Raw genomic sequence first — 18333 nt, 5'->3', positions numbered from 1 at the left:
TCATGACCTGAGCCGAAGTTGGACGCTTAACCGACTGAGCCACCCGGGCGCCCCTGGGCCAATCATTATTGACGTGCAGAGGTCAACGAGCGCAGGCACGTGGGCACGGGTGCACTCAGGTGAGAGGGAGCGAAGAAAGCCCAGGTGGTCTTGACTACCCAGAAAGTCCTTTTCTTGCCTTGGCAGCATGCATATTAAAATTAGAACGACGTAGAACGTTCTCTTCATCCCCACTCCTAGAGGGAAAGCATTTCGCATGCCTCACAGGTGACGGGCTGCGACGGCATGTGGCCAAAGCTACTGCAAATGAGGGCTTATTATCAGTACCATGGTGGTGGGGGGGGGTTCATCTGCCCTTAGTCCTGTTTCAGGAGGGCCCCCCCCTCCACTGAGCATTTAGGAAAAAATCCAGAACAATAATAATACTTCCCGATTCTCAGATTCAAGTAACATCGCCCTTCACAAAATGCCCTGCTGTCTGATTCCTGCCAGTTAGAATGTTCCAGAGGCAGACCCTCCCCTGCCACCACATGATCCTGGACTCACCACCAGCCCAGTTGCAGATGCCTCCTGTCCCGGCCTGTCTTCCATCATGGGGGAAGAACAGCCTCCGGCCCCGCGCTGCCCCTCACTGCTTCTGTGGCCTCACCAAGCCACTCTGTGTGTCTGAGCCTCAGTTTCTAACCCCCCCCCCCATCCCCAGTCTGACGGGAGGCCAGAGCTGCCTTGGGGACTGACTGCCGTGGGGTTGCACAGCACGTGTGGACCCAGCCAGGCGCACCAGAGATCTCCGAACGAGGCGCCCTCCGGCCCCTGGTCTTTGATCTGGGGCAGGAAGTGGTCTCAGATCGGGCGGTACGCAGCTCTCGTCCGCAGTTTGGAGCACACAGCCTCCCCACTCGGTTCCCGTGCCCTGACCCCGCGCTCTGAAGGTGACTGTTCTCTTTCCGTTGGCCGGATGGGCCTCTGCCGTCAAAACAGTGCTTCCTGTGAACACTGGGTATGTGAGCTTAGCTTGCTGCTGGCATAGTCTGGAGAGATCTTCATGCCTTCTCCCTGCAGTAAGTCTGAGTATTTTTTTTTTTTTTTGTCTTTCAGATGAAGAAACTGAGGCTCAGAGAGGTTAAGGAACTTCCCCAAGACCACACAGCTGGTAAGTGGCTGGAATTTGAACCCAGCTCTCTGTGACTCCAGATCCTGTGCTCCTTTTTTTTTTTTTTTAATGTTTTATTTATTTCTAGGAGAGAGAGAGAGACAACGTGAGCAGGGGAGGGTCAGAGAGAGAGGGAGTCACAGACTGAAACAGGCTCCAGGCTCTGAGCTGGCAGTCAGCACAGAGCCCGACACGGGGCTCGAACCCACGAACCGCGAGATCGTGACCCAAGCGAAAGTCGGACGCTTAACCGACTAAGCCACCCAGGTGCCCCTCCAGATCCTGTGCTCCTAATTGCTTGTTTTCTCTGCCTTAAACTGCGTTGAAAGGGTTGTCCCCCGCCAGCCACATGTGGGGGACCCGTGACCCAGTTTGTGCGTGCCTCTCCTGGTGCCTCCAACTGCCCGGGACCCAGTCGGCTCCCTAGACATACAGGATGTTTTGAAGGCGGTCCTTTCTTTCTTTTTAAAAAATTTTTTTAAAAAAATTATTTCTGAGAGAGAGAGACAGCGTGAGCAGGGGAGGGTCAGAGAGAGAGGGAGACACAGAATCTAAAACAGGCCCTACGCTCTGAGCTGTCAGCACAGAGCCCGACACGGGGCTCGAACCCACGAACCGTGAGATCATGACCTGAGCCGAAGTCGGACGCTCAACTGACTGAGCCCCCCAGGTGCCCTGAAGGCACCTAATCCCATGCGTTCGGGCCGCGCTCAGGGAATGGGATGTTCCTCAAATCATTGGAAAGTTCTGGTTCATCAAGGGTTTCCCCTTTCTGCTACATTTAAACGCATCAAGTCACCAGCGCGTGCAGCCTGAGAAATGCATTGTGTGACCCGTCATAAAGTGTGTCATACATTTCGTGGGCAGACTGTACCTATAGACCATTTACACAGTGGATATGCCTTTTGTGATTCGGAAAGTAGGATCCTTGACCTCGCGGTGGGAAGGAGGTGGGGCAGGTGGCCGAGGTGGGGTCCAGCCCGGGGCTGGCACCAGCCCAGGCCCCCAGCGCCCTCCTCCCACATCGAAGCCGGCGCCTGGACAGGGGCTAACCTGCAGCAGCCTTTTCTGCACCCTGACTATGACTCGGACCGTCGCCGTTTTCTGGTCTTGCTGCTTGGCACGCTTCCCCTCTCCCGTCACCGAGAGACCCGTTTCCTCACCCTCGAGGCCCTCACTCACTTGTTTTCAGATTTCCTAGAACCTGCTTCTGAAAAATCTTTTGAGAATGAGCAAGCCCCACTTAGTAACATGACAGCAGATGAACTGCCTGATTTGGTCTCCTGAGTCCGCTGAGAAAACTCTAGAGTTGGGGTAGAGGTGGGTGTGGCGTTGGGTTTCAAGCCATCTTTCGGGGGGGGTGGCGGCGAGGCCCCAGCACCTGGGCTGGGGGCCCCACCCCCGCCTCAACTGGAAATGCTGTTTCAATAGCTAGTTTCTGCCTGGGGAAGGTTCTAGTTTAAAGAAAACTTGGAAACCACGAGCTCACTAATGTCCTCGTCCAGAAGTCTGGAAAATTCTGGGTCTGGCTCTGCCATGTCACACTGTGTGAGTTTCGCCAAGTCCTTTACCTTCACTGGGCCTCAGTTTGTCCATCCGTACAATGGGATCCTCGGCTATGGTTTCCCGGCCAGAGCGGCAGTGAGACTTTGATGATGCTCGTGCCGGCACTTCTGCTCCTGCGTTGACAAGGAAAAGTCGTCAGGGCAGGGACCTGACTGAGAAGGGGGTGGTATTTTGATAAAAACAACCCCACCGTGCACGGGGGCCCTGGTTGGGACAAACCCAGAGTCACATTCACTCCAGGAGGGATGAGCCCCCCTCTGTCCGACATTCCGGTATTCCATGGAAGTCACTCAGAGGCTGCAGGCTCTCTGGGAACCAGCCCCCAGGGCCCCAGGGCCGAGCCGGGTGCCTGTCACAGGCTGTGAGCCCCACATCCTGCCTCGCCACAGAGGACCCCAGTGGCCAGGATGCACATTTGCTTGCCACAGCTCTCGGTGGCTGCACAGATGCACGGTGTGGTTTTGTAGTATTTTTGGCTCTGTTGTTTTTGCAAAAGCCAGAGGAAGTCTGTAGGCCGTGCTCTGCCGCCCCTCCCCGAAGGTGACTGGTCTGCCCGGTTCCGGGCAAACAGAGCTCGAGTCACTCCCCTGGGCCGTCTGTGGGCCACCCTCTTTGAGGGTGTCACTGTCAGCAGCCCATTTTCCATGGGAGGACACTGAGGCCCAGAAATGACCAAGACCTCCCCCTCCCCCCACCGCCTCCCACTAAACCCAAACCGAAACGGACCTCTGCTCTTTGAGCACTTTGCACCCTGCTTCCGGCCCACGCATGTTGAGGGCCCTCCGCTGTTCTCAGCATGGGGGACACAGTGGTAAAGGACACAGGTGAGGTCCCGGGTCCCCTGGTGGGGGAAGACAGACAAATAGAGAAGGAATTCCATGTACAATGAGGTGTCCTTTTGTGATTGAGTCTTCGAAGGGAAATGTAAGCTGGGCCAGGGAACACTGACAGCGATGCTATTTTAGAGGGACCAGAGAAGGCCCCCCCAAGGAGGGGATTTGGGCAGAAGCATGAATGCAGCCAGGGAGCAAGCTGTGTGGATTGTAGGGTAAGGATTTTCCAGGCCGGGGAGGAGGGGCAGCATGTGCAAAGGCCCTGGGCTAGGGAACATGACTGTTATGCCAGAAAACCCTTTGATTCTCTGTATGTTTGGCTCCCCACTCTCCCACCAACACAGCTACTGATCTTTATTGTCTCTTCCATCTGTCACCTCTAAGTGTCTGCAGGGGTGAGGTAGGGGGTCATGACTGTGTAGCAAAAAAAAAAAAAATCGAACAGAATGAATGGGGCAGAAGGAAGGTGTAAGTCTAATAGGAAACTTCTCATCTTATTCCTTAATCCATCTTGTATAGTTCGTTCTTGGTTGACATTTGAAATAGCGTCATATTCGGGGGGGAGGGGCAGAGGTGGACACACGACTGGCCGGGCACGGCCGCTGGCAGCCTGTGGCGCAGGGCAGACCCAGGTCCTGCTGGAGGCCGGTCCTTCCGCCGTCTTTATTGATGCTGACCCGTGTCAGGCACCGGCTGGGGCAGCTCACGGGCGGGGTGTGCCGGAAGGGACGTGTCTGGAGAGTCAGGGACCACAGGTCCCGGGCTTGCTGCCACCGCAGACGCACACGCAGCCTTGCACCAGTCATGCCCCTGAGCCTTGGTTTCCCTGCCTGGAAAAGGAAGCAGAGAGGTGGGGTCCTCCCTAGGCTCCTCTGTGATCCTGAAAGGCCACACGCCTTCGCCTCCGAGGCGGGCAGCCTCAGGCCTCGGGACAGAGCCTTCCAGCAGCTCCCCTTAGATTCTGCAAGCCTGGAGCTGTCCCTGGAGGGACGTCCCGTGTAGGGGACGTGGCCTCGGCGATCCTGCCTCGGGTGTTCAGATGAGAGCTTCGAGCAGTCCTTGCCTTCTCTGACGTGCGCCCTGTGGCCATGGCGCCAGAAATGCATTTCTCGGAGCGAGAGGACATCCGTCTTTCCCGGGGCCCAGAAGGTCTTAGGAAGTGTTCCATTAACCGGAGCCCATTCAGCTGGAAAAAGGATAATCAGAAAGTGGTTCTGCCCGGTTACGAGGCTGTGGGCTCCTTGGATGTTTCCCAAGAGGGACGCTCACCAAGCCCCTGTGTGGGGGCACCTGGGTGGCTCAGCCGCTCCAGCATCTGACTCTCGATTTCGGCTCAGATCGTGGTCTCGTGGTCTGTGGGATCGAGCCTCAGCTCGTGCTGTGTGGTGACAGTCCGGAGCCTGCTTGGGGTTTTCTCTCTCCCTGTCTCTCTGCCCCTCCCCTGTGCTCTCTCTCTTCCTCTAGATAAGTATTATTTACTTTAAATTTTAAAAAAATTTAAATGAAAAAAAAATTTTTTTTAATTAAACAAAATTTACTTTTTTTTACTTGAAAAAAACAACAAAACTGAAAGCTCCTATACGTAAGAGAGCCCAGCCCTTCCTGCTTCCTCCCCAAGGAGCAGTCAGAGCGGGAGTCGCCCAGCCAGCCTATTAACGTTCAGCGTCATTGGCTCATCCCTCTGTCCATCTGCCCATTAAACAGGCCCCCAGATGGGTACAGTGCCAGAGATGCACACTCTCTGGCAGGGACCAGTTCAGGCTCAGACTGACCTGAGCGCTTTCTTCATTCAGTCAACCTCCAGAGAGTTCATGGCCGAGCTGACTCTCAAGGTCACAGAAATGTATAAACATTTGAGACACTCTCACCTCTTTGTGTTTTCTCTTTTCCACAACGTCTGCCCCAGATTCACCGGCTTGGCCTTCAGTCAAATCAGATTTTCTTTTGGTTCCTTCCTTCCAGCACATCCTTGTCTCACGTGAATTTTGTGGGGACGGGAAATGGGGGGAACTGGGGTAAAGTTCCCGGGCCGGTGGTACTCGAGGCACGAAGTTCACCAGCTTGGGGAGGCACGAGCCAGAAAGTTGCTCCGTCAACAAGGGCATTATACTGATTATAAAGTTCATCGTTTCGTAGCAAACGATAAGCAAGCCGTCTTTTGGTCCCAGGCTACCTCGTGCCTTGCAATGGGTCACTACAAACATAACCCTGAAAAATAATCCAGGTGGAGGGCCAGTCAGGGCCTGGCATTCTTAACCCACCCAGTGAGTCACGTGGGAATGCACGAGGCCTGTGGAGTAGTGTCTCTTGACAATAAGTTGGCACAGAAAAAGTCTGGGTTTGATCCTAGGTCGGATACCTACCAACGGTGAGATCGTGTAAATTGCAGTCGCTCAGTGTCTTTTAACCTCAGTTTATTATCTGTAAAATGGGATAATAGCTGCCTTCCAGGTGATTATTCAAGGCGATGTAAGATCACTGTTTTAGTACCATGACGAGGAATGAAAGAGAGTGCACTCAAGGAACCTCGTTGCACGGAGAACCTTTTTAGCTATTCATAAGTATGTAAGGTTGGAAGGCAGATGGGCGAGACGCAGAGTGTGGTAGAAGGTTCAGGGAGAGTCTGTCGGTAACTTGACACGGGACCCAGCATCCTGAGTTAAGTGACGGACGTCGGGCCCGCCTGTGGGTGGGGCACCTGGGCAGGGTACACAGCCTGTGCCCAGGTCCTGGGCTCGTCATCTTACAGCCGGGCACGGGGCCGGTGAGCAGAGCAAGCAAAGAGAAGGCGTGGAGAGCGGAGTCGGAAAGTAGGCAAGGACCAGTTCTAGGAGGATCCCGCAGGCACCGAGGGGCTGGAGGAGCAGGAAAGCATGTTCGGTCTGGGCTTTGCTTTTAATCTCCTCTTGTTAACTGAGAAGCTAGCCTGTTAGTGTTCCGTGGATCCCGGCAGGTGCCGTGAGGCTCCTGGGTGTGGACGGGGGCCTGTTAGGAATGGGGAAGACCTCACACCTTCCCTGCCCAGAGCCTGGGCTCAGAGTGACCCCTTCTGAATTTGGGGGAAGATGATAGCTCATTCAGTGCTCGCAGTCGATAACTCAGTCAGTGCTGGGCTCCCCTAACAGGAGAGAGTGAAGGTTCTGGGTGCTGGGTCCAGGTCGAGGCTTATCAGAAGGCCCTTATGTCACTAGGCCTGGCTGCCCATCTGTAAAAGAGGGAGAGGACTGGCAGCCAGGCATAGTGTGAGAGCCTCGTAAATAGAAGTTGAATCTGAAGACCATGTGCTTATTATCTGCGTTAGCAAGAATATTGTATTCGAGGCAAGTTCTGCTCCGATACTGAGATTGTCTCTGCCAATAATTTTAACACAGCCTCACTGCGGGAGTTATAATTTATTAACGTAATATTTCACAAGCCAGTAGGATAGGGAATAATGTCTCTTAATAAGCCATTAAAGAAGCAACACACTCCAAACCGGTGATCGATTACACCGCTGTTTCCAGGAAAGGGGCGATAGGAGGAGTAAAGTCCAGGTTCAGTTGAGGCGCACCTTTCTAGAAGCTGGTTGCCTGTGGAGTCATACTTTTCGAGTAAGAGCTGCCGGCTTGGGTCCCTCAATGCCGGGGCACGTAGCTAGGGGGTGACGGCACCGGTGTTGACAGGTGAGGTGGGCGGCTCCGAAGTTTAGTGCCCCAGGGACTGTCAGGCGGGTCACGCCCCTGTCCACGCAGAGAGCCTCGCCAAGGCAGAAACAGATGTCCCTTCTCATCCAGAGATGCCTGCCCGGTTTAACACCACTGCCGACCGGGAATGGCCTGACCAAGGCAGGAGCAAGTGTCTCAGAATCTTCGGAGAGCTATTTAGGTCAGCAAAGAGGAGCCTTTGCCCAGCCACTCAGTGAGTCCTCACAATTCTTGGTATTTAAAGTTTAATGCTTTTTTTAATGTTTATTTTTAAGAGAGAGACAGAGTGTGAGCAGGGGAGAGGCAGACAGAGAGGGAGACATAGAATCCAAAGCAGGCTCCAGGCTCTGAACTGTCAGCACAGAGCCTGATGCAGGGCTCGCACCCACAAACCGCGAGATCATGACCTGAGCTGAAGTCGGACGCTCAGCCCACTGAGCCAGCCAGGCGCCCTCTGGTATTTAAAGTTTAAATGTCCGTTACGTCATAGTCACTGCTGCATATGTTTTATCTCCAAGTCCCCTGCTGCTTGGCCACTGCTTGAGCTCCCGTGTGCTTACGGACAGCAGATGGTAATGACCGCGTCCTCACAGCCAGCTCACTCCGAGATCCAAACAGCTTTGCTGCAATCATATAAAGAGGTGGACTTGAAGTTATCACAAACCAACACACCGCAAAGAGGAAGCAAACTCATCCTGATCGCTCTCGTCTTTCCAGTTTTTTGATGATTATTCCTTTTCTCCGTGGATCATAGAAATGTTTACTATGTAGCTCTGGTCCACAGCGTGCACGCGCGCACACACACGGACACCAATGCAAAACCCGCCCAGCACCGTCTTCCCCAGTAAGGGATGGTGTGGTCCCTCACTGGAGGGAAGGAGAAGGTGTATAGGGTCAGGACCCCAGAAGGCAAAAGAAAAGTATGAGAAAGGAAGCCTGTGGGACAGTCCATCTCCAGATCTGGCCTCTCATCCCACCCCATGCTACGCACCTGGAGAGAAGGGCAGCTTAAGTGGGCGACCCCCGCCAAAGCCATGAGGTCCCTGTGTGAGCCCAGAACACCCCAAGGCAAGGAAGACGTCCTGAGGTCCCACAGCTGTAAAATAGGCACTCTGGCACTCGGGTCGCCATTCCTGCCCTGTGCCGTGTGCGCTCTGCTGCGCCCAGCGTCGGGCTAAGGCCACCCTGTCCAGCCTTGGTCTCTCTGAGACTGCGGGCTGACAGCCAGCCTTTTCAAAGTCCGCCTCTCCCCACTGCACGGGAGGAGATAGAAGGACACCTGCTTTAAAGCAAACTGGGCACAGCAAGAAGGTGCTGCAGAAGGTGCCGTGTTCCCGGAGGGGGAAGACCTCTGATGGGCGGCTGGGGACCAGCCGTGCGGTCTCCCAGCCCCAGCGCGCAGCAGAGATGCAGGTGGGGGTGGGCGGGACACTCCCAGTGTCGAGTGCCCGCTTGGCGCCCCGGTCTCCAGGGCATTCTCTGTCCTGTGGGCCAGTGAGGCTCGCTCGTCCCCTCTCTCCTGCTCTGCCTGCCTCCCCCGTTGGTTGAGGGTGAGTCGCAGTTGTGTGCACCTCGTGGGGAGAGAAGGGGCATAAGTCCCCCTGCCTGTGTGGACGCACCCTCAGGGAGGTGATGGGCTCTATCGCCCGAAGGGCAGATACTTAGCTTGAGAAGCTCCGGGTTTGTAGCTGTGCTTGCCCGGATCACCGTTGAGCTTCACGTGTATGAAATGCGTGACTCTGGGCCAAGCGGCTTAACCCCCCTGGGCCTCCGTTTTCTCATCTGTAAAACGGACGTACGGACATCTGAATGGATTCGATGAGTTAACAGGGAAAGGACTCTTAGACCTGCACTTGGCACAAAGTCAGGGGCTGCTCTCAAGAGGATCGATCCGGAGAAGCGATCAGATGGGCCATCACCTCCGTGCAGGTTCCCTAAGAAGTCGAAAGGCATTTGCTGTTGCTGTTTTGGTTTTGCACAGGAGGGCAGAGTGTGGCCAAGTGGCTCGTCCAAGGTCATGCAGCTGATCAGACTTTGGAACTGCATCCCACGTGGCATCTAGAGCTGAGGTCGTGGGGTCTGCCCACTGTTTGTGGGGGGAGTGGCCCTGAGTAGGTCCTCTGAGCTGTCTGGGCCCCTGTGGCCCATAAGTGCTACTGAGGAGGCATTTTCAAACCATCCTCATCATGGTTCATGACGGTTCATCATCGCCATCATGGCTCAGGACACCAGGCAGGAAGCCATCTAAGGGGAGGGAGCTGGCTGGGTGTCCCCAGTCGTGGCATCTCCCTACGAGGTTGAAGACACAAACACCGCCGCGTATGGCTTCACTGCAGGTGCGGCACACACAGCGCAGGCCTTGACCCCGGGTTGAATCAGGAGCCGTCCTTTGCTGGGTGCCCTTGAGCACGTGCTGCCCTTCGCCTTCACTGAGAGGGGTGAAGCATCGTCCCTTTGTAGAGCTGGGGTGAGGATGGAATGAGGTCCGGCGGGGACTGGGACACTGTTGTGGACATTAGGTACAGGCGTCTGTGCCTGGGAAGAAGCCCAGCATGTTTGCGTGGATTTCTCTGTGACCTCATTCTCTGCCCTGGCTCCAAGCCCCGCTTCGCCTTGGCTGCTCCCAGCTCTGGGGACGCCCCCCGCACCTTCCCTTGAGCCTCACCGGCACTGTCTGGTTTCACCTGGTCCGAAAGCTCTCCGGCCCGTGATGTGATCCTTTCCCACCTGCTCCAGGCACCCATGTTCCCAGTCCTCCCCATGGGTGCTCTGAAGCCCCTCGTCAGCAGGACAGTATGTCCCTCCTTTCCCCCGTGTGGGCCCAGGGGGAGGGGGAGCCACACAGGTGACTTGGGCCCAGCGTGCCATGGAGTTGAACAGGCAGCTCTTCCTGATGCTGCTGCCCTTCCTCTCCTCCGCAGTGGGCCCCTGGGGGGCTAAGACAGGACAGCTGTATCCCAGTGACCCCACTGGCCGCCGGGACACCCCTCAACCTTAGTTTCTAGGGATAGTTTGTGCCAGACTCGTGCTTTTATCTGGGGCTCCTGCCCGTCTCTGAACTCCAGTGGGTGCTGGGCTCCTCTCGCCATAATCTCTCCTTGGAAGTCGGGGCCTGGGAGGGACGTTCTCTCTTCAAGCTACCTACCTGTCAGCTATCTAAACCTTCCCACCAGCCCCTGGGACTCCACCTGTCACATCCAGGAGCCCTTGAGAAGCAACGACAGACCCCTGAAGCCGGGCTGGGGTGGGGGCCTCAGAGTTCTCAATGGTTCTTCCTTCGTTGTGACTTCTGCACCACCTAGACCGGGGAGATCTCTTCTTTCCTGGGGGCGCGTGTGAGCCTCGACGTGCATCCGCAGCCCCGGCCACCACACACCTCTGCATGCTGCACAGGTATCTTCGGACTCTGAATTTAGCACTGCTCAGTCTACACCCATAAGAAGATTTGCGGATTTAAATTCCTTTTGTGCGGCTCAAAATATGAAAATACATCTACTCCTTCTCACATGACCCTAATCCTGCTTAATCGTATTTCTCTCGGGTGCTTCTCCAGCCCCACGTTCTGAACCACCATTTGTGTCCCAGAGAATCTGTGTTTACCCCCCAACCGCCCCCGCCACCCCAGCAAAGGAGTGGGCAAGATGTACTGGGATAATGGCTGGAGGATTTCCAAGCACAAGAAGGGCGCACTCTCAACCTGTCCGCAGCCCCCCGCGTGTGGGGGGCCTGGGCGAACGGTTGAGTCGGCGCAGGAAGGAGTGGGGAAACTGAGGCTTCCAAAGGCACCAAGATGGAGACAGGGCCGGCCTTCAGACTCCGGGGGCTCTGTGTGCGCCCCATCAGTCTCGTCTCCATATGCCACTGGCATCACTGCTGTGAGCGGCTCACAAACCATCAGCGGCTCCCAATGCCTTTATCTCAAAGTCCACATTCCGAATGACTCCCTCCCCCCCGCCCACCGCAGCCACCCAGAAGGGCACCCTGGTTTCCGTAACTGCAAGATGCCCCCATCATCACAGCCACCACCGCTGCCGCCACGCGCTTTTTAGGACCCCACCTCTCCACCCTCCTGAGTCTCCACGGTCACCTCCTCCACGGAGCCTCCCCTCTTTTTCCAGTTGCCATCAGTCCACTACTTTCGAGTCACTGGGGCCCTTGGAGGTGCTGGTCCCTCATGAGCAGAGAGTTACATGTGTGAACTGCCACGCATTGGCCCAGTCTGGCCTCCCTGTCTCCGGGTGAAGGGGAGCGCACCCCCTGGTGTGGGCAGTTGAGTACAGGCGTCCCCACAGGTGAAGTCCGAGGCCAGGTGAGAGGCTGGGCAGCGCTGAGGAGCAGGCTCCGGCATCAGCCCGGCCCTTCCAGGCCATGTGACCTTGAGAAAGTACCCTAAGGGCCTCAGCGTTCCCATCTGTGAAATGGTACTGATAGTACCGCCTTCCCTGTGGGGCCCGCACTCCCTCTCGCACATGCCTGTCCCTGAGGAGCCGTGGAGCCTTGGGAAAGCGTAGCCGCTCAGAGCCTCACTACCTCCATCCCTGCAGAGCGGAGTGAAGGGTACCTGCCCCAGGGGTCCCGCAGGAAGACGAGTCAGATGTGGACACGGCCGGATGATGGGCTGACTGTGCGTGGGTCCGAGGGGGAGGCGGCTGGGGCGGCCAAGCCGATCCCGAGATATGGAAGAGACCCTCCTGGTGGCCACAGAGCTGGTTAGAGGTGCTCCTCCGGCAAAACAATGAGGATTCTGAGAGCTTGACTTTGGGGTCTAACAGAAGTTGGGGGGGGCAGCGGATGGGGGGGGCAGGCGAATTAGTGGCAGGGAAGGGCTCCGGAATGGGTAGGGGACAAGCCACCTGGAGCGGCCTTGGGCTGGCAGGGCCTGACCCTGTGGCTTGCCCGCAGTGGCCACGTCTTCTGTAGGAGGCAGTGTTGGGGAGCCCACTGGGCCCGGAGTGGGTTAGAGTGCCCCCTAGTGGGACCTGGAACCTGAAGGGAGCCTGGGGGGGTACTGGTCTGTGCCATCTCCCTGGCGGAGTTCCTGGGCAGCAGTGGGAGCGGGCTTGGGAAGATTCCAGAAAGATCAGCTTCCCGAGGTAGGAGGGTGGCCAAGGCTCTGGGCATCCAGCTGGCCCCAACCAGCTTTTCACGGGAATCCTCTGAGGCTGCCAGGGCTGCTCCTAGAAGTGGGGAGCAGGGCTGCCCGTGGGGGGGCCCCTCCCAGGGTGCACCAGCCAGGACCGGCCGGGGAGTGGGAGGGGGCTGCACCCGCCAGCAGGACGCAGTGCACTCAGCGTGGGCCGCGGAGGGCAGCCTGAGGGAAGGGTTATGTAGCAGGACGTGGTCTGGGGCAGAGGGACCACAGAGCGGTAGCGTCCCCAGGGACGGAAGCAATGGGGTGTTTCCAGCTCTAGGGCTGAGGGGGTGAGAGGTCGAGGACGGAGATGTCGCTGAGACCCCGAGGCAGAGCTGGTGTGCCCCCAGTCTCTGTCCCCTGCCTCTCCAGCCTCCTGCCTGTGTCCGTTCCCATGGGCCACATCCACAGAGCAGGAGCCCATGATGCGGGCCCTGAGGCCAGCGCCCCGGAGCAGAGCCTGTGGGGAAGGTGGAGCGAAAGCCCAGAGGCCCAGCCCCGGGCCGGAACCCCCAGAAGGCCTGGGTGCACACCTTCCGCGCTCCCCGAGCGTGGGAGCTGCCCTTCCGTCAGCCCTGACCTAGCCTCCAAGCAGCGGGGCTTGGGCAGCCCGTCACCTCCTGGGCCTGGGCTGGGAACCTCACTGTGTCCGACCCTGCAAGGGCTTCCTGGGACTCCAGGGCCGCCCCAGCCCTTGGGCCCGGCCCCACGCCCGCCCTCCAGCTCCCTTTTGCATCTTGCTCTCTGGGTTTCTCCCTGCTTGGCCTTCTCTCTCTCAGTTCCCCCAGACCCCCCTGCTCTCCGTGAGAGAGGTTTTGCACCTGCAGCTTCCCCAGCCGCCTAGTTACCCATCTGTCATGGAGGCCTCAGGCCATTACCACTTCCTAGGGACACCCGCCGGCTCCGCCCCACGCTGGCTCCTCTGTAGCCCTTGAAGGCCGATGTATCGGTCAGGCTTCTCTAGGGAAACAACCAATAGAGAATAGGTGTAAGCATATGAAGGGATTCATTTTCAGGAACTGGCCGATGTATTTTGGAACTGGCAACTTGCAACTCTGTAGGGCAGGCCAGCAGCCTGTGGATTCAGCCTGTTACAGGTGTTTTTAAACTGTATTTTACTTATTTATTTAGAGCAAGAGTGGTGGAGAAGGGCCAAGAGAGAGAGAGAGAGAGAGAGAGAATCTTAAACACACTCTGCACTGAGCCCCTATGTGGGGCTTAGTCCCACGGCCCTGGGATTGTGACCTGAGCTGAAATCAGGAGTTGGACGCTGAATGGACTGAGCCACCCAGGCGCCTCTCTTTGTTACAGATTTGAGACGATATTCCTTCTCCGGGAAGCCTCAGGTTTTGCACCGAAGGCCTTCAACTGATTAGATGAGGCCCACCCCCATTTTGGAGGCTAATCTTCTTTATTTAAAGTCAGCAGATTATAGATGGCAACCACATCTCTAAACTGCCCTTACAGCACCACCTAGGCTAGGGTTTGGACCGAACAACTGGGCACCATGGCCTAGCTGAGCCGACGCGTAGAATTGAGCCACCACCACCTTTCCCAGTTCTTTGTGTGATATTTTGGTAATCGCAGCCTCCGCCCCACTCCGTAATGTTAAGTTTCAGGAGGGCAGGGTAGAAGGACATTTGCTTTCTCAACCATTGTTTTGTGAGGCACATAACAGAGCAGCGGGCATATAGCAGGTGCCCAGTAATTGTTGCATGAGAGAATCTGAGGGGGAGAGGGGATCTGCAAAGTGGGTGGCGGGGGGCAAATCGGAGGGGGCGTCTGGTGCACAGTAACTGTGTGTGTTAAATATTCAGCTTCGCACAGGGCGCTCCTTCAGTCTGAACCCTCCCCCATCCCCCACAACGCATCCCTTCTTAGCTTCTCAAACGTACGATGGCCCCAGGGCAAGGTGAAACTTCCCTAATATTAATGTTGATAACACCTAGCATTTACTGAGGGTCAGGATTGTTCTGGACACTTTCTATGTCCTTACACCCTCAGCATGGATTCTGACGCCTAGTAAATATTCAGTGTTCTGGGTAACATTTTTATAACGCGGGGGCAGCGCGTCCCTTTAGGAAGTGACTGTCCCCACTAACCTCCTACGCATTATTTTTTTCTCTTAACGGAGTCTGGGGTGTGCAGGGTCTGGCATGACTGTCCCATTGTACAGATGAGGCACTGAGCGCCAGCGGTGTGGACTGGCCTGAAGNGGGGGGGGGGGGGGGGGGGGAGGGTGCTGTCTCTGGGAATCATAGGAGGGAGAGAGGCCTCAAGGTCAGCACAGCTGCTGGCCGGGTTAATTGGGAAACCTGGGTTTTACTCTGGAAAGGGAGAAGCAGCCACCCCCACTTCGCGGTGTTGGGGAGCCTGTCACCCCCATTTACTTCTGTGTGCCCGGGGCCCCCTCTCAGGGCCCCCTCACCGTGGTCAGGTTCCCCTGGGGGAATAGTTTGTGTAGGGAACGATCAGAGCTTGGCTGGTCCTTCCAGCCCCGGGGGGGGAGAGAGGTGGGGAGCCGGGCCAGGCCCGGGCTGGGCTGTGGGTATATCGCTGCCAGCTTTGTGGCTGACACAGAGCAGGCGGGGAGGAGCTGGGGTGAGCCCCCCCATGGAGAGAACCAAACAAGCAGGGAGGTCTTGCGCTCACCCCGCACCGGGTGCAAAGCTGGGCCCCACGCTGCCTGGCGGGGCCCCTCTCCCTCTCCCGCAGCCCTGGCGCCAGGCTCAGGGCAGGACAGACCCCGGACGCCCCCTGCTGGGCTCTGCTTGCACCCCCTTCCCCACCTACCAGTGGACGGCCTCGGGCAGGTAACCTGACTGCTGCGAGCCTCTGTCCCCGCGGCGGAAGATGGAGGTAATACCCGGTCCCAGCAGCAGGGCTGTGGTGGGCTCGTGCAGTGTGGCCCACTGTCCTGCTTAGGAGAGGCTCTGGCAGAGAGAATGCCTCCTTCCCGTTAAGCACCTCAGAGGCAGGGGTGGACTTTACCCCCCATTTGTGGATGGCAGACCTGAGGCTCAGGAAGCCCACGTACTGTCCCTGGGGTCACCGCGTCGAGGGGTTCAGGTTCGGATTTCCCTGCAGGGCTGGGCCCCTGGCTGCGGCAGCTGGACCGGCTCCCAGACCTCCCCCCGGGCCTCCTCTGCCTCGTTCTCTGCTTGGGTTCAGCCCGTGGCGCCTTCTGAGCTCCTTCCCTGGGATGGGTGGAAGCCACACCAGCGCAGCAGGCATGTCTTGGACCCTGGGGCCTGGTTCTCCTCTGAGCTCTGGCGCCATTGCTGTGTGTCACCGGACGAGTCATTTCCCCTCTGTGAGCTCAGCCCCTACATCTGTCAGAAGAAATGGGGCCAGGATGTAAGGTGGGCTGTATACCCTGTGCGAGAAAACAGCACCTGCTGCAGTAATAAAGCCTGACACCAGGTGGCGCCCGGGATGTGCCCTGGCGCTGCTCTAAGCAGGTGACCTGCCCTTGACTCTTGTTGGTTTCCTCGGCCCAGCCCTGTGAGGTAGGTGCACCCCTTGAGGCGGAGGCTTTAAGCAGACGGGTTGGATTCGGGGGACCTGGTGCCTGAGAAGTTGTTGGAAAGGTGTCAGGAGCAGAGAGCCCTTGGGTATTTTGGCCCGAGTGCTCCAGGCCAAGGGCCAGAGGCCAGGAAGCTACAGGAATCCAGCACAAAGTCTGCAGCCCGGAAGCGAGGGGGGCAGGTGGTTCTGGGCCCAATGTTCTGACGGCGAAGCGGCATCTGTCGCCGTGAGGGAGGGTGGCCCTGCCTGTCCCACTACTACTGGCCTGAATCTCAAGTGCATCCGGAGCCCTCCGGGCAGGGGAAGCTGAGAAATGTGGTTTCCAGACTTTCAGGCCCTGCAGTAGGGGAGAGGGCACCGGGGCGGGAGGAACGAGTCCTCACTCAGTAGATCGGACCCTGCCTCGCGGGCCGTGTGGACGGCAAGAAACAGGACGCCCTGACGCCCTCGCGTGTAGACAAGGTTGATGCTCTGCGAACTCACCTCTGCACAGAGAATTTGGGCCGTGTGGGCTGCAGATACCTAGCCCCTGCCTCTCCATTGCTCTGGGACGCCTTCCCTGCAGGTCCTCAGAGGTCACGGCCACCAGCATAGGGAGCAGCCCCTCCAGGAAGGGAAGGCAGAACCCAGCAAGTTGGAACCTTCATTTTCATGAAGCCCCTGGGGTGGTTCTTTCACGTCTGATTTCATTTGTTCTTTTAAATAATGCTGCCGCGAGGGCAGGCCAGGGGCTCTCTTAGATTTTTGTTGTTGTTGTTAAATAAATGAAGAACTGAACCTGAGGGAGGACAGAGAATTGATGTTTATGAGGCACCAACTGTGCCGGAGACCGGCTGATCGCTTCTGCGCACGTCCTTCAGTCTCCTGCAGCCCTCCTAGTGGGCACCAGGGGTCCCGCTTCGTGGATCCAGAAACCAGTTCCAGAGCCTTTCCCTTGCGCACACGACTGGGAATGGGAGGGATCAGGGTTTGAACCTGGGTCTGTCCGTGTCATTCCTCGGACAGCTGTTGGCCGTGCGTCACCAGCAGGTGCCTCACAGACCCAGACCAGGCGGATCCCCAGTGTCCAGTGTACGGGGCCAGGAGGGACAGCGGTTCAGGGAAGAAGGGAGCTTCTTCGATGGGAGGCTCGGGGCCCCTCCCCGGCTGGTTGTTATTTCACGCCACCCCGGGCCACCGTGCGAAGCAGCCGGGACGCCAAAGGCCAGGACGTAGTGGGACCCGGGTTCCAGTGATCAGAAGCTTCGTGGGCGCTCATTCCCTGTAACTGCTCGTCATGTTGTCAGGATGGGTGGGGCCGGAAAGTCCTTCTCGCTGAGCCTCTTGAAGCTGGTGTGTGTGGAGGGGAAGTGAAGGCAGATGGAGCCGGGGTGCTGGCGGCCGACGGAAGATGCCGCTACGACCCTGCACCCGCCATCTGCCTGCTCCGCTGGTGTGAGGCGATTTGATTAGTGTGGCACCTCTGGGGGTGCTCTGGGCCCCACCCTCTCCTCCAGATCTGCCAAGGCACCAGGAAGCCATGCCAGGCACCAGGCACCTGGGAGGCAGAAGAAAGGCACTGTGGCCTCTGTTGCTGGCTGTGGCAGAAGCTTGCAGGCCATTTCTCCCACCGAGAACTCTAAAAGCCGGATGGGCTAGAAATCCAGCTCTTTCAGGGGCGCCTGGGTGGCTCAGTCGGTTAAGCGTCTGACTTTGGCTCAGGTCATGATCTCACAGCTGGTGAGTTCGAGCCCCGCATCGAGCTCTGCTGACAGCTCAGAGCCTGGAGTCTGGTTCGGATTCTGTGTGTCCCCCCAAGTATATCAAATATAAATAAACATTTTAAAAAATTACACACACAATAAAAAAGAAATCCAGCTTGTTGAAGGTATTAAGAGAACAGCCAGGGCTTGAGAGACCCGTGAGAGAAGGGAGACGGAGAGCGTGAGCCTGACATCCCTGCTGCCTTCCTGCATGAGGGACGGGCTGGCTCTTGAGGCTCCAGAGGCAAGCAGGGGACAACGGTCCAGTCTCACAAGGCTGGGAGTCAAACTGGCTAAATGAAAACTGGAACCCAGGACCAGCATGGCAGCCCACCCCTCAGCGACCAAGGACCCAGAGCCGAAGGAACCACAGAGAAAAGAGGGCTTATCCTGCACCTCCTCTTCCCTCCGAGGCATTCACAGCACTTCGGCTGCATGACGTCAGAGCCTGAGAAGCCAAGCTGAAAACGGCAGCTGAGAGACTGAAAGGCGGGACCCCGCTTTTAAAAACCTCACAGTTCAGGGGAGACGGAAATCCGAGGTGAGAGCGGGCAAGGAGGTGGCGCCTTGGTAGGCATCCCCCCGTCCTCTGAGAAGGGCTGTGGCCTCAAGTGACGGCAAACCAGAAATAACCAGTCACTGTGAAAACTAGAGGGTGGTCCCAGTCATCCCAGTCACCAGCTGGAAAGCAGTCCCA

The 18333-nt window shown here is 57.3% G+C and overlaps 1 protein-coding gene across 3 annotated transcripts in view; it reads left to right on the top strand.

Moving 5' to 3' along the window:
* Positions 1-18333, top strand: part of ST3GAL1 (ST3 beta-galactoside alpha-2,3-sialyltransferase 1) — a 96910-nt gene that overhangs the window by 53638 nt on the left and 24939 nt on the right. The window contains exon 3 of one of the 3 annotated variants that reach the window (XM_077750037.1): positions 1099-1153. The exons of 1 other annotated variant lie outside the window; for it this stretch is intronic. The gene's annotated coding sequence lies outside the window, so the exon portion shown is untranslated. Of the gene's footprint in view, positions 1-1098; positions 1154-15794; positions 15876-18333 lie in introns of those variants that run through there. One more of the 3 variants, XM_077750039.1, reaches the window with a different exon arrangement.

The sequence above is a fragment of the Crocuta crocuta genome, unplaced genomic scaffold (genome assembly GCF_008692635.1).
Source record: "Crocuta crocuta isolate KB4526 unplaced genomic scaffold, BGI_CrCroc_1.0 scaffold119, whole genome shotgun sequence".
Classification (NCBI taxonomy): Eukaryota; Metazoa; Chordata; class Mammalia; order Carnivora; family Hyaenidae; genus Crocuta; species Crocuta crocuta.
This window is presented reverse-complemented; position numbering and strand designations above follow the sequence as displayed.